This window comes from Manis javanica, chromosome 16 (genome assembly GCF_040802235.1).
Source record: "Manis javanica isolate MJ-LG chromosome 16, MJ_LKY, whole genome shotgun sequence".
NCBI lineage: Eukaryota > Metazoa > Chordata > Mammalia > Pholidota > Manidae > Manis > Manis javanica.
The window spans coordinates 49,829,849-49,845,485 of record NC_133171.1 but is presented as its reverse complement, the minus strand read 5'-3'; the positions used below and the strand labels follow the sequence as shown (position 1 = coordinate 49,845,485).

The 15,637-nt window shown below is 51.6% G+C and overlaps 1 protein-coding gene and 1 long non-coding RNA gene across 5 annotated transcripts in view; one reads left to right on the top strand and one right to left on the bottom strand.

Annotated features, from left to right (window-relative positions):
- The window catches only part of LRFN2 (leucine rich repeat and fibronectin type III domain containing 2), a 176,666-nt gene that overhangs the window by 99,207 nt on the left and 61,822 nt on the right, over positions 1–15,637 (bottom strand). The gene's annotated exons all lie outside the window — the stretch shown is intronic.
- On the top strand, positions 778–14,200 carry LOC140846685 (uncharacterized). The gene is made up of 3 exons (XR_012126057.1): positions 778–1,021; positions 10,796–11,056; positions 12,651–14,200. It is a non-coding gene; the product is annotated as an uncharacterized lncRNA (long non-coding RNA).

The following is a 15,637-nucleotide window of genomic DNA, read 5'->3' as shown; positions in this document are numbered from 1 at the left end:
CCCCTCTTGTCCCTCCAGCTGCCGGTCCAGGAGGAATGGGGTACAGGGAACTGGAAGTAAGGCACAAAATGAACCTTTACTCATGGCTGACAGGTGTTCTTTGAGCCCAGCTATGTGTCCATTCTGTTACACTGTGTCCCCCACAGCCCAGAGCAGTAACGAAGCTCTAGGGCCTAGGTGGGTATCTGAGGAGTGAAGACTAAATGCGCCGTGGCTGTGCTAGGTACCGGGACAGTGGGAGGGGCACCTGACGTGGTGTCTGCTCCCATGCAGCTGAGTCCAGAGATGAAGACAGAAATAGTCAACCAGCACACCAAGGGGCAGGCTTACAGACGGAGGAAGTGTTCTGAAGGCAGGGCCCACGGTTCTATCAGAGAAAATAACAAAGGAGCAAGATCAGGCCTGGGTGGGTACACAAGCTGTGAGAGAATGCTCCCTGCGGAGAGGACAGCGTGTTTCAAGAAGACAGAGGAAGCAAGCCCATGAGGGGGACTGAGAGGCCATAGGGCCTTGTGGCTTGAGCCCAGACAGCAAGAGGGGGAAGAGGGTGGACGACAAGGAAGGGGGGCAGATGTGCCCAGCCACACATGCCTTGAGGGCCATGCCACAGATTTGGGAAGTGACCTCAAAGCAACAGGAAACCAGCACAGTGTCCTCAGTGGGGTGCGGGGTGGGGGCATGACGTGTGGTGTGGCAAGTGGATTGAGCAGGCGTGGTACTGCAACACCCATCAAGAGGGCTAAAGGAGGAGAAAAAGAGAAGTGCCTGAGTCCAGAAGCCAACTGGGAGGTGAAAATGACCGGGCAGTAATGGATTGACTGTAGAGCAGGAGTGGAGGGAACTGCTGACAACGACCCTCAGCTTCCTGCTTGTGCAGCGGGAGGACAGCGGTGCCTTTAGCTAGGAGAGAACCCTGGAAGACCATCATGCTGGAGAAGGCCACAAGTTCCATGTGGACAGGGGGTGTGGGGCGCCTTGGAGACACCCAGGAGAGATGCTGAGCAGGCAGCTGGAAGAACAGGTGCGGCTGAATGTACAGGTGTGGGGCCCAACAGGGAGGTCTTGCTAGGAGACATCTATCTGAAGACAGGAGATGAAGGCCAAGCCCAGATGAGCTCACCTAGGGAGAGGGCAGAGGGCCTGGCCTTGTGGAGCCCAGACACTGGTGAGTCTGTAAGAGTGCAGCCAAAGATTCCAGAGGAAAACCTGGACAGGGTGCTTCGGTGAAGGTGAAGGAGGATGCAAGGAAGGATGGAGTGGGCCGTAGGGTCAAAGCTCTCCGAAGTCACATAGAAAGAGGACTTTAAAATGTCCACCGGATTTAGAGACATGGAAGGTGCTGGAGATTCTGTCAGAAGGCAGAGTGAAAGGCAATTCTGAGTGGATATAGGAGTTAAGGGACGGGGCTAGAGAAGAGCACCGACTCTAAGACGTTTGTGCAGAGGTGGAGAAAGGTAGGGGTAGTTGCTGAAGGGAATGTGGGATTAAGGGGCAGGAAGCAGTCCAGGACCAACGATGACTGTGCTCAGGGCTGGGGTGAGGGCCTTTGCAAGGAAAGACTGGCTGCTCATAGAAGGGAAGGCTGGCAGAGAACCGCATCCATAGCTGGCTGTGCATCCAACCCCCCAAGAGGCCCTAGAGCTAAAGGTTGAGAGCTGGAATTTTGCAATAGGTCCTGGAATTTTACAATAGGTCACTTGGTTTTGTGACCTTGGGCATGTTACTTAACTTCTTTGAATCTTAGTTTCTTCATCTGTAAATTGGCAGAATCAGAAAACTATCATAAATGTTAAATGAGATGCAAGACGTTGCAAGTGCTTAGCACAGTGTCTCGTGCATACAAAGTGCTCAGTGTGAAGTGTGTCTCTAACCACTTCTCCACTCACAATAAAGTGCTACCATCATACTAAAGAAGTGGGCTTGTGAGGAAATCAGAATGGTGATGATCCATTTATGAGGGAGGAAATAGGAATTAAGGAGGAAGCACATTGTGGAGCTATGGGTAACTGAGAGCCCCCTTCCCATAGAAATCTGCCTGAGCTAAGGACAATGAAGGTAGGAAGACCACAAGCCAGAAATGTTGATGGACAGCCACCCTGCGGGGTTGAGCCTACAGCCCAGACAGAAGGCACCTGCTTTCACTAAGACAGAGAAACAGACGTGGAGGGAGTCAGGACAAGTCTACTCTCCAGCCCTTTACAATTTCTAAAGCTCTTCTACATACAGAATCATATTTGAGATTAGTATCTCCATTTCACATTGTGTGAGTCACAATGACCAAAGGCACATTGACAATATGTGAGTGGCAGCATTGAGTCTGAAACTAGGGTCTCAAACCCTACCCAGAGCTAGAGTTCCTGTCCCTACAAATTGCTCTCCGTACTGGGTGGGGCAGTCCTAACTTACTGCCAAAGCAGGTTTGTACTGAACTGTTTCTAAAGTATGTGATATGATGTTGGCCTGGTTGGGGGCAGGGAGGTGCAGAAAACATGCCTGGATCTTTGGAGAGGACAGTCTCAGATCTCTGAGGTGGCTGCAGCAGAGTGGCCAGCAGGCTCCCTCATGCAAGGAGGCAGGCATGGCCATCTCTCATCCTTCAGGTGTTGTCCATGATTGTTTATAACCTGCCAGCAGGGCCTCCCAGGGCTCTGCAGGGGCAGGGGCAGTGGGCTGGTCAGTGAGATCCCTAACATGAGAAAATAGCCTCACAGTGAGTCCAACCACCACCTTCTACAAGGAATCTCACCTGCATGTTCATTTGCTTTTTAATCATCCTCAAATACGCATTTTCACGTTACACCCTAATGGCACCCAGAGAATCATTAGGATCTGTTGCGACGTAATACATGGCTTTGGAAGTCTCTGAGTATGTAATTTCACTCCACAACGCAGGTTTCTAAAAGTCCACAAATAACCATTTGCATGATAAAGTCACAACTCCAAAGTCAATAACAGCTATGGCTGGAGAAAATTTATTTCCTTTTGAAAATTAAAATGTGAAATCAGGAAGTTGCCACACAAAAGCCTTCCCTTGCCTGGGTGGGAAGAGGGAAGTGAATCTGGCACCCCCAGGGGCTCTGAGTGACAGGGCTCTGTTTTGGATTCACTTGGCAGCCTGGGCTGGTGTCCTCTGGGGTGGCACTCAGAGGGGCTGGCGGTGGGAGTTCACCTTGTATGGGGATGACCTATGTCGCCCTTGGCCCCACAGTCATAATTTCATGCCTCCTAATTTCAAGCTGTGATTCTCCAGGACAGACTCCTCAGCACGGCTGTGTCTGCCAGCTGGGCCGCTAGAGGCCCCAGAATCATAGGTATGTGAAGGGGTGTAGGACCTAAATGACCCAGATATTAAAGGGTGTGGCCAAGCGGCTGCTGAAACAAATGCCCCCAAGTTATTTCCCCTCTCAATATCCAGGATCCTGCAGGCTTGGCCTGAGCTCTGAGGGTCCCCTTATGATGGGCCCAGATCTTTCAAGGGTCCTGGGTACTGCTTGGAACTGTATCCATTTCTACAACACCTTAGAGAGCATCTTATTCCAGCTCCCTCACCACGAGACGCAGGATGAAGGCGAGATGCCTGACTCAAGGCCACACGCATAATCGACATCAGAGCAGGTGCAGACAACCAGCCTCCTCTCTCTGAGGATAAGATATCTTCCAGCGGAACCTGGCAATCCACCATGGTCTTATACAGCCAATTGCCAATGAGAATGAAAGCCATCCAGATACATTTTTGGTCTCTTTTCATGCAGAGATGTGCACAGGAACTTGACTGAAGGCAGACTTCTGACCAAAATGAATCTGCTAGCTCTCTGAAGCATGAATGGAACTATTTAAAAAAAAAAAGCTACACTCAGAAACAGTGTGCACTGGAGCCAACCTGGCATCCTGTGTATTCTAAAATTATAAAGCTGGGATGAGAGTAGAGCCCAGGACTGTTCTCCAAGCTTAACTGGCATTTCACTCACTTGGCGCTTGGGATTTCAAGTAAGGTGTGTCTGGGCTCTGGGAAAGCGATAGGCTGCTGGCAGATCCCAGGTGAGTTCCTATATGTTCTGGAAGTCAGTTTGCCCCCAACTGCGGAGCCATGCTGTCTCCTCCCTATTAGAAGATTCCTTTTCCAAGATGTCACTGCCCCAAAACTAAGTTTAGCCATACCTCCCTTTGAGAAGGAGCAGAGGATGGGGCGATAAGAATCCCTTGATTCTGAGATCAGAGTTTCAGCCCCACATTTCCGGAAACCAGTCTGGGGAGTTCGGGCAACTCACATGCACTCTCTGAGACTCAGAGTGCTCAGATGCCAGGTGGGATGAGCTGTCCCTAATATGCTTGGTTGGGATGTGGAGCTGAAAGGGAAGGCCACAGAATTTTTAAGTTTTATACTTTAAAGGGGAACGTTGTTTTCAAATTATAAAGCACGAAACAGATCAAGTGCCACTCTTAATTTAGAAAGCATGGCACCAATAATCCAGGTGATGGTGTCTAAATGATAATGAACTATGGCAGGACCCTGTATGGGGGGGACAACCCTGAGTCCTGGGTTTGGAGTCAGGGGCTGGAGCTGGATGTCTGTGTAGCTCCACTCAATGTCTCTGCCTCAACAGAAGAGCCCAGACTCCTCCCAAACACGGTAGGCTCTTAATAAGGGCTCACTGATACGTCCACCTATTCCCTGGGCCAGACAAGCACTGCCTTGGTTTAATTCATGATCCAAAGAGGGATTCTCCCCTGATTCTACTATTCCCTAGCAAAACACAGCTGGGATTTTGCTTACTATCATTTACTGAGTGTTTGCTCTGTGTCAGACACGCATTCCACCCCGAGCACACAGTATCTCCTTTAATCTTCCCGACAGCCTCCATCTTCAGGAGCTGAGGCTCAGAGAAGGTCAGCAACACAGCTGGCTGACGATGGGGGCCACAAAGAGTCCCCGCTCTTGGACAGAATGCCAAATGGCCTCTCGTAAGTCTGGGCAGTTTCTTGAGACCCTCTGCATCTTAGTTTTCTCTTCTGAAAACTGGGTGGAATGATGTTTCTCACTCCTTGTTTTGAAAAGGAAATAAGGACATAAAGGGAGAAAATGCCCTGCCCCATGCCTGGCTCATTGCAAGTGACAACAAATGCTGGTGACACCTAATTTAATTTTGACTCATCTTTTTGGCCATGTCTCTAAGTTGTTTTGGAATGATCTGCTCATAAATGGCTCAGCCCGTGAAAAGTTTCAGGTTCTCTCTAAATCTAATGAAACCTCAAGTCACACCTAGAGCCAGGCATTCTGATTCTGATGCCACGATGACAGTAAGGTGAATAATGGCTAACAAACGTTGCAGACCTTTTAGGAGCCAGACATCTGACAGCCATCATAACTGTCCTGAAGGCAGAAGCCTATCTCCCCACTGGAAAGGTGAGGAAACTGAGGCATGGAGCAGGCTAGGAACCTGCAGGACAGCAGGAGGGTGAGAGCAGAGGTTCAGGAATTGGGTTGAGGTGGTGCCCCAACAGCTCTGTCCCTTCCCTAGCCAATACCCTGGGCTAGTTGCCCACCCTCTGAGTCCCCGCTTTCTCCCGGACTTGGATCTGATCATCAATGCAGCGCTGGCACCTAGAAAATCTATACATTTTAACATTTTTAACAGCTATTGTTTTTCCTGCCATTGGACATGCCACCAGGAAGGGGCAGAGCCAGGCTTTGGCCCCCAGCCCAGCTTTTCCACCCTGCCCCATTTGAGGACCCCCTCTCTGCCTGTCTCCCACCCCACACCTCCTAGTTTAGCTGCCCATTCGCCATGCTGCCAGGCTGTTAGCACATGCAGGAGGTATGGAGGTCTGCAGAGGGGCCTGTCCTGCAGTGGGGTGGGGACCCGCTGGAGAGGACCCAGGTATCACCCCTGTGCCCAGGGAGGCTCTGCCCCTCCCCAGGCCTCAGGCAGCATCGGCTCTGGAGCCCACTTAGATGTAAATCCTGCTCCACCACAAGCAGGTAGGCCACCTTGAGCAAGTTGCCTTACTCCTCTGTGCCTCAGCTTCTCCCCGGAAAATGAGGTTGATACGGGCACCTATCTTATAGGATTTGCAGAAAGAGCACAGGACTTAACAGATGTAAGGCACTTAAAGCCATGTTTGGCAGGTTAGTGGTCCATATATGTTCAAAGACATCGCTGTCACTAATAGTCATAGGAACCACAGAAGCATGTGTTCCAGACCCCAGAGTCTGGACTCTCCCCATTCAACACACCATCTTGGCACTGGCCTGGGCGCCAGCACATAGTAGCTCCCAGCTGGGGCTCTGCCAGTGACCACAGCCTGTCTCAGGTATGCCGCGTCTCTTCTCTGGACCTCAGTTTCCACTTCCCTGCAGTGGTGGGGTGGGGCAAGATGTTCTCTAGGCTCCTGCCCTCCTACGAGGTTGAAATCCCTTCCCTTCCTTCTCAGGACATGGCAGCCAGAGGGGCGTACTCTCCTCCCCCTGCAGGGCCCTCATTGGGGGAGGGTGGGGCAGGGGGCTCTTCACTCACTCACCTACTCTCTCATTCAGACATTTCAGAGCACCTACCATGGGCAAGTGGGCTCTCTTCCTGAATGACCCAGCTGGGATGACACACCCACAGCTTCCTTCCCCAGCTCTGCTAGAACCTCCCACTTGCTTTCTAAGTATAATCTTGCTCTCTTAATACACGTGAGTTTCTCCCTGTGTTTTTCCAGGCAGGATTGCTCATTGGAAAGAGCACAGGCTTTGGTCCAGCAAGCCTGGGCTGATGGTCACCTTCAGTAGCTCTGCGATACCGGGACACATTTCCCAGAGTGAGGTTGTGACCCATTTGTGGGTCATGAACTCAGTGTAGTGGGTCGTGCCTGGCATTAAAGCATAATGAAAGAGTAGAGAGTGGAATAAAATGGCACAGACAAGAAAGTGTGCTGCCCAGAGTAAGGGGTGAGCATACATGTGTGTGTGCGCAAGCGAGCTCTGGGTTGTGATGTGAAGTGCATGAATTACTATGGGACGTGGTCAAGGAAGTTTTTAAGCCACATGTCCACAGTACATAGTTTGGCTTCTCAGGCCTGTTCCCTCATCTACCATGAAAGGATTTTATGAAGATACATTTCTAATAACTCCCCTGGTGGTCTGGAGTCCCTGTTTCCCGATCTATGAGCTCAGTTCGCGGGAAGCTGGGTCACCCCCATCCCCATCGCCAAACCCTCCACCTGCTATCAGCTGGTCAGTTGGTGAGTAAGAATGTGCATATTAGTCCCACAAACATCCAAGCAATCACCAGTCAGTGAGTAAGAAAGTGAGCATTAATCCCGCATTGTATGTATTGAGCGCCCACCTCATGCCAGGCCCTGGCTCGGTGTGGGGTCACAGTGATGAGGGAGATAATCAGGCTGCTGCCCCAGGAGTTTACATCCTAGCATGGGAAACCAATAATAAACCAACAGCTACAAGCCTGCAACACCAGGCTGGGCAACACGCTGGAGGAAATGAAAGCAGGGTCAAGGGCAGACAGTGATGCTCTTTCAGATTGGGTGGCTGCTTTGATGTTCTATTCACGCCCAGGACAGTGGCGGGCAGAGTGCAGGGAGACCATTTGTGACAATGACAGGACTTGTAGCTAGCTCAAGGGAGGGTCAGGAAGATGGACTTCCACAGCAAAAGGAAAGGAAAATGATGCCAGACACAGAGGTCAATGCTGGCTGGGGGGGTAACTGTGGGTAGAGAGGCAAGTGGGAGTGTGGTCAGGAATCCCTTTTTGCAAGAAGGAAACGTGGAACTATTATGGGTAGTAGAGGGGATGGGGAGGCCCCAGGGCAGAAGGCCAAGAGAGCCTGGTGCAGCAGGGCAGAGAGAACAGTCACCATGCCCCCTAGCAGGGACAATGGGGGGGATGGTGAGGAAACATGAAGGTCACACGGAGTTCACTCTTGAGCCAATGATAATAGCAGCATTTACGGGGCACCCCTGTGCGCCAGGTACTGGGCTAAGCATTTTGCACGTGTTAGGTAATTTAATCCTCATAACTCATGAAGCAGATGCTACAACATTTCATTAAATCTAAGCCTTTTTAGAGATGGACAATCAGTTTGGTGTCCCCAAGAAAGAAATGTTGCTGCTAATGAAGTTGTGCATGGCCAGATGCGTTCCAACCTCTAAAGACCTTAGGGTGGGTGGAACGTGGCCTGGCATCCACAGGTAGTGGGGCAGCAGAAGGCTGGTAAATGGCCAGGGGATTTGAACCCAGGCCACCCAACTCCAGGGCAAGAGTTGGGTCCCGTGCCATCCTGCCTGCCTGTGGATTCCAGGGCAGGAGGGAGGCACAGGTTTCTGACAGGAGGCCTGATGGGTGTTTCAGGAAGTATGTGAGACAGATTGGAGAGGGAGAACGCCACCCAGAGGGTGACTGAGAACCATATGTGGGGGTGGGGGGGAAATGTAGCCAGTTCCTGCCGAGGAGGAGGAGGGTGAGGGGGAAGAAGGAATATATGACCCAAGGTTTTAATACAACGATCCTTTCCAGCCAGAGCAGGGTTTTCCCTAAAGGAGAAATACAAGGGGTATAGGTTTCAATAATTCTGTCACTGACAAAGAAGGACAGGTGGAGACAGAGAGAAAGGAGGAGGAATGAGGGGACAGAGGCAGAAAGAGGGACAAGGAGGGCAGCTACATGCAGAGAAGGGCAAGGGGGTGGGTGAGGGGTGGTGAAGAGTCATTTCAGAAGGCCCAGGCTAACAGACTCCCAAGAGAAGACGATTCTGGCTGAAGTCAGACTTTTATTTCTTAGGACCCAGATCACCAAGGCACTGACTCCCACAGCACAACCAGCTTCCTGTGCAGATTAGCCACAATCTCCAAGCCCCCACCAGCAGACCAGATCTCACGCACACGTCACTTACCGGGAGAGGAGACCACACCTCTGGGCTGTCCTGCAAAACCCAATACCTCAAGTCTTCCTTGTCATGGGCCCAGGCGGGGACTTGACCTCCCACTGCCCCCATTTCCTATGGACAGCAGTGCCACATCCTTCAATCCTAAGGTGGTTATTTCAACATCTTAAATTGGAAAGTGTCTTACAGCCAATGCCATGCCAAGGCTTGGTCAGCAGTAATGTTTCTTTCTTAGGGATACAAAAAATAAGTCTATGCTCTAATCAAAGGTGTCAGAGTCAATGAAATGTTGTAGTATCTCTTTCACAATCTCAGACACACCTGGTGGCAAAGGCCGTCCGTCTGCTCCACCAGGACAGGGCCCACCCTCTAGGACTGGCAGACTCCAGTCAGGAGGGCGTTCTGGGCTCCATTAAGCTCTGTTGGATTCCCTCCCTTGGTGGATAGTGACTCAGCTGCACTGCACGTGAGCAGAGCAGACCCTGGATCCTTCCAGAGACTTCGCCGTGGCCCCACAGCTTCTTGACTCACTTTCTGAGCCAACCAGGATCAAGAAAGACCCATGGGAGGAGGCCCTGCCCTTTATGCCAAGAGAAAATGGGGAATGAAAATCCTCACCACTTTTACGTAAGAAGAAATCAACTCCAGCCAGCATCACCACCTGGTGGGACAACTGTCAGCCAGGGAGATGAGAGAAAAATAAAAAAAGAGAGGCCCCTGGGCTGGACGCAGACAGGGGCCCACAAAAGGCCTCTGTCTCTCAGATCAGCCAGAGAGCTGGTGTTTGTTTATAAAAATCCAGACTGATGCTTCGAACAGGCATTTGTTTAGCATGTCCTCAGGGACAGGGACTTGTCAACTGTCGGGACACAGAGGTGGGGCCCAGAGCAGGTGCCCTGGAGGAGCCGGTGTGCCAGAGAGGCAGGATGCAGAGGCCATTTTCTGTTTGCAAGCCCAAGCGTTTGGTAACAATTGTGCATCGAAGAGGTTAAGAAGAACGGCTATGGATGTACTTACCACATCCTCTCATTTAACAAATATGTTGGAGCACCTACTATATGCTGGGCCCTGGAAATGGAGACCAGCAGGGTCAGTGACCCCTACCCTCATGGAGCCTAATATTGGATGCAGGAGACAGACAGCAAATGGTAAACCAAGTAAATAAGGTCTGTGATACAGTCTGTGCAGAGGCGGTAAGGGCCAAGGAGAGAAAAGCCAGGGGGGAGGGGAAGAGGGAGCCCTGGAGGCACAGGCTGCAATTGTTAAGTGGCCAGGAAGGCCTTACTGGTGACAAGAGCAGGGAAACTTCCCCAAAGCCATGTCGAGGCTGTCTTGAAACATGGAGCTCACCAAGCAGAAGGGGGGCAGACTGAAGCCCCTCCTGGCACGGGGAGCAATGGGTGCCAGGTCTAGAGGCTTGAAAGCTCAGGGGTGCCCAAGGAGCTACCAAGAGCAAGGGATACGGCCAGGTCATAAGGGGCCAGCACGCCATGCTAGAGCATCGCCCCACAGGCTGGCTGGTGGCGCCTTGACGATCTGAAGCTGAGAAGTGACGCGGTCCTGGTTTGTTTTTAATAAGATGCAATGAGAACGGGGCATGAAGAAGCTTTGGAAGAATGCCAGACGGCTTTCCCAAGACTGCTCCACAGGTTACTCGCACGAGTCCTAGGAACTCCACGTGACAGAAAGGGTTCTGTGATCCAAACAGTTTTGGCAAAGACGCACGCATCTAGGTACATGCATACATACTATGCAGATACGTACACACCATGTTCCTTTTTTGGAAAATCACAAAGCTGATTTACATAGCAAAGGAGCTGAGGCGGTCTGCAGCAAATAACCTTCCAACTTTGTCAACTGCAGCATTTTCAAACTAATTTGACTGTACAACTTTTTCATTTCTTTCTCCCCACAGCCTCGTGATCCCTACGAGCTTCCTGGAGAAGCAGCTGACTGGGGGAAATGCTGCCAGAAGTTCCCATTCCCCAAACTGGGTTTCTTCTTCCTTATGCAACCCTGCCCCTTCAGTTCCTGGCTAAAAGCCCCATTCCTAGAACTCCTCAGAGGCAGCCCCTCTCTGGCCGGCCACCTGAGCAGCCCCTGCCTGCGGGGGCCCACAGCAGGTGAACAGGGGGCCATGGGCACTCTCCACAGAGACAGCCTAACCCAACAGCAGGTAATCTAAAAGCCTTTTATTTTTTGGCATCCTGAAGTCAGTTTATTTTGATTTCGGCCTTACCTTCCTGATGTGGCCTCACTCAGACACATGCTAAAATGAGCTTGCTTTTTTGGAACACAGTCAGGGAAGGTGGGGTAGGGGGGTCCAGGGAGAAGCCTGGGGAAGCCAGCTGGGGAGTTTTGTACACATCATGGCTAGTATCTCCTTTCTCAACTGCATGTTGAAAAGACCTCCAGATTGGAAAACTGTGCTGATCCAGTCCCTGAAAACAGCAGTCCCAGAGAAAAATAGGCAGAAGGTGTGATTCAGTGAGATTTGGGGTGAACAGCGGGAGCCTGAGGGTCATAGTCATGGAGGTGTGCTGCCTGCCCGTGCACCCCTGCTCTTTCTGTGTCCATGTCAGACCCCCACGGCCACACCTGCATCTTTCACCTGAGTGCTGCTCTCATACCAAAGCCACTTTCCTGTCCACGTGGTAGGCCCAAAGTGCCAGGGGACTGACACTCCCCAGCCCCAAGGCAAGAGGTCCCCACCAATGCCTAGGGAATAGGGCACAAATACCCGGTGCACCGCCCCCCCTCCCCCGTCAAATGGTGCAATTCTGAGGCTTGCGTCTACACTGGATCCCAGGATTCCCCAGCTACATTAAGCTCCAGCTACCACAGGAGCTTAAGTGACTTGAAAACCCAGGCTTTATTCCCTACCCTGTATCATCTCCCTCCCCTCCTCACATCCCATCAGTGGGTGTTGAACCCACTTCCCACATAAAAGTCTTATACTCAGATCCTTGCACAGGCTCTGCTCCTAAGGGAACCCAAATAAGAAACCCAGCGTGGCACCTCCTAGCTGGGCAGGCTGGGAACAATGACCAAGCATGGTCTGAATTTCGATTGACCCAGGCACTAGAGAAGGCACATGGCCCTGCTTCATCTGGGTCCTCTGAGGGCTGTGGAGCTCCCCACAGAGGCTGAATAAACCCCAGCCCTTGTTAGTATCTGCACCAAAACCACGTATACCGGGGCAGGCCTGGGACGGTCACGGAGCAGACTGCACAGGGACCAAAATACCCACCAAGAAACAGGAACAAGGACAGTGAGAGAAAGACGCAGATTTCAGCAGTGTGGAGGCAGCATGAGGCTCTGCACACACACCACTGTGGGAGGCTGAGCAGGAGGTCACCTGATTTAATTTGTAGGAATCACTGGTCGATGCCACCTGTTTTCCTAATTAAGAAATTATCCGCCAAAGGGTTTCTCCCCCTCACATCTGCCCACTGTCTTGCTGACAGGTGCCAGTCCAGGCTCCCTGACTTCTCTCACCACTGCGATCTCCCACGCGCCCTACATAGCAGTCATGGCTAATACCACTCAAGCCTCCATGTGCCTGGAAGGTCATGGGGTGGCCAGGAGAGGAAGTATCACCCTTGAGCGCTGGGGATGAGTGTGCCCTCAGTCTGAGCCCTGTTTGCTGGCCATGCTGGGAAGACCCCTCCAGCTCTCTGGAGCTCCTCCTCTGAGAAAAGGGCAGGGACAGGGCCCAGGGGCTGGGAACAGCTCACCTGTGTTGAGTTAGTTCTTTCCTCCTTCCACAGCCGTGGGTCCTGTGCGGCTGCTGTGTGCAAGGCCCTCTTCTGGGTGCTTGGGGTATACTGACAGATGAGCCAGAAGAAGATCGCTGCTCATGCGGGGCTTAAATTCTGCTCCAGAACTTGCGGGCAAGTCCTGCCTGTGACAACGGGGCATGGCCACCCAGGTGTTCCGAGAGACCTCGTCTGGCTACAGTACTCCCTCTCCACCCTGGATTACCAAGTGCCCAATCCCAGCCGAAATCCATTCAACTGACTTGACACGAGGTCTCCCAAGGGCCTTGCTATCAAGTCAAATTATCAGGGAGTGAGAACCATGTTAGCCCTACCCTGTGACAAATGGGGAATGAGGCTTGGTTCTGAGCAGAGGGCCCCCGGTCGCACAGACACAGAAAGCTCAGGATGGGGGGGCAAATCCCTCCTAAAATGCACACCTGCCCACTGATCCAATTTCAGATCCTTAAAATTAAAAATCATGCTGCTCCCCTGGAGTTTCACTCTGGGCAGGGTGCCAGGCCCTCTCTCTGACACAGACCCTGGACAGGGGCAGACAGGCCCCTAAGCTCTCCGTATGAATTTCCCTGCTCATCACAGCCACTTCATCCCAGCCAGACCCCCAGCCCAGAACGCCTCCCCACCGCCTGGGCACCTGCACCTGCAGGGCGTGGGCTCATTTCCTTACCAGTCTGTGCAAAGTCTCGCTAGGGGGTCAGTTAGCAGCCTCCCTCTCATACCCACCAGCAGCAGCACACACGCGAGGCACAGTGTGAGTGGCAGAGCTGGGGATTAGCTGCCCTTTGGGATTATCTCTGCTCTATTCGTGCAGACAACTGGGTGATGACAACAGAAATTAAATCACTCAGTCAAGGCCCACAAGAGCTAAGAGGGAGGAAGTGCAAATCAGGCCAGTCCCCCCTGCCTCCTTTTGGGGGCTCATCTCCCAGCTGACCCCTCTCCAAGTCAAAGGGGATGGTAAAGTACAAAGAGCCCCAGTTGGGCATTAGGCAACCTGCTTGCTAGTCTCAGTCCTGTTCCTGATTTACTGTGTGACCATGGGTGAATGGCTCACCCTCTCTGGGTCTCAGGTTCTTCATCTGTCAAATGAGAGGATTGGACTAGATGACAACAGGAAGAATTGTGAACCCTTCCTAAGTGTGTGCTATGAACTCAGCTTTGTGCCAAGCATGGTTTATGCAGCATCTTATTTGATCCCTTGCAGATTTTATTTTGTTCACTGCTCTCTCTCTCTCCAGTAACTGGCACATAGTTGGTGACCAATAAATATTTGTGTAATGAATTATTCTGACAGCCCTATGAAGCCAGCATTACCACAAACCCACCTTCCAGAGGGGGATACTGACACACAGGAAATGATGGAAACTGCTAAGCTTATCCAGATTTAGATCTGGGTAGAGCCCAGATCTGCTGGTGGCCTGATGCTAGACCAGCACACTCACTTCCCTTTCTGCTGCCCTCCCTAAGTGATCTGCTGAACACAGATATCAAACAAGAACACAGTCTTTGTCCAATACACTCCCAAGCCCAGTCTAATAAACGTTCAATGAAAGACAGCTGGAATCATTTCTAATGTCTTTCACTGACGGCCTCACAGGACCCCTCCATGAACCTGTACAGATAAGACAATTCAGGATAAACTCATTGATCCATTTACTCAGTGCTTACTCTGAATACCTGCTGTATTCCAGGGCCTAAGGACCTGAAGATGAACGGGTCTACCCTGGAAGATTCACCTTATTACAGAGCAGGTGGTGAGCATGACCCGGGAGAAGTGAGGTCTGAACTGGGGCCAGGGGAGGAAGCAGGGATTAGTCAGGTAAAGTATGGGAGGGTATTCTGGGAGAGGAAATGGAAGTGGACAGCATGGGGACAGCAGAGTCCAGCACCTTCGGGGTGGCTGCCCTGAGCAATTCCAGGGGAGCAGTGGGGAGAGGCAGGTGGAGATCTGAGCAGGGCCTGCCCATGGGGACCCCCAGTGGATGTTAATCAGGGGACTTGTACCTCTCCTGCAGGGCACTGGGGAGGGAAACGGGGCACACTACCTGGGCCAGACACTGAACTCAGCGTTCTACATGTATATCAGCTCCGTTCCAGTGCTTACAACAGGGTCTGACACCTTGTAAGTGCTCAGTAAACACACAAGGGAAGGAATGCACAAATTGTTTGAATTCTTATAACAATCCTTGAAAAATAAGGAAGCTGAGGGTCAGAGAGGTGGAATGACATGTCTGTCCTGATAGGCAGGGGGATGAGGATTCAAACACAAGTGTGGGCCCAGATCTGCCCACCAAACCCTGCATTTATTTATGTTCTCTGCCCTAAGACTTAGAAGTGCCTCCTGCAAAGGGGCAAGCATAATTCCCCATCCTTGACTTTGGATCTGACCATACAGCTTCCTTCGGCCAATAGAATAAGGTGGACTAATATTATGCCAGTCCAAGCCTAGGCCTCAGGAGGCCTTGTGGCTCCTCTTGCCTTCCTATGCCTCGGCCACTGTCAGGCCAGGAGCACGCCTGTGCTAGCCCACTGGTCCCAGGAGCTGGGTGGGGACACGGGAGCGGAGCTGTGCAGCCTAGCCTGTCCAGTCAAGCACAACTTAACCTGGCTGCTCTCTGGGATACAAGATTGTTAGGCAGCAACACGTGACAGATTCAACAGGCCTTCTTCATTTCAGGTAGGAAAAGTGATACATAAAAGGTAGTCTAATAACACACAGGAGATGCAGGTAAGTCTAGGGCAGGTAGGAAAGGCTTTCCAGAGAAGAAGACATTTGAACCAGGACTGGATGACAAGTAAGGTCAGTCAGTCAGTCAACAAATACTAATTGAGCACATACTATGTGCAAAGCACTATTCCAGGCACTGGAATTTTTTAGAGAAGAAGAGACAAGGATGGTCATTTTTAGGAGACAGGGAACAGCATGCACAAAAATACAGTGGCCCTGGGAATAGTCTGGCAGATCTAGAGTACAAAGG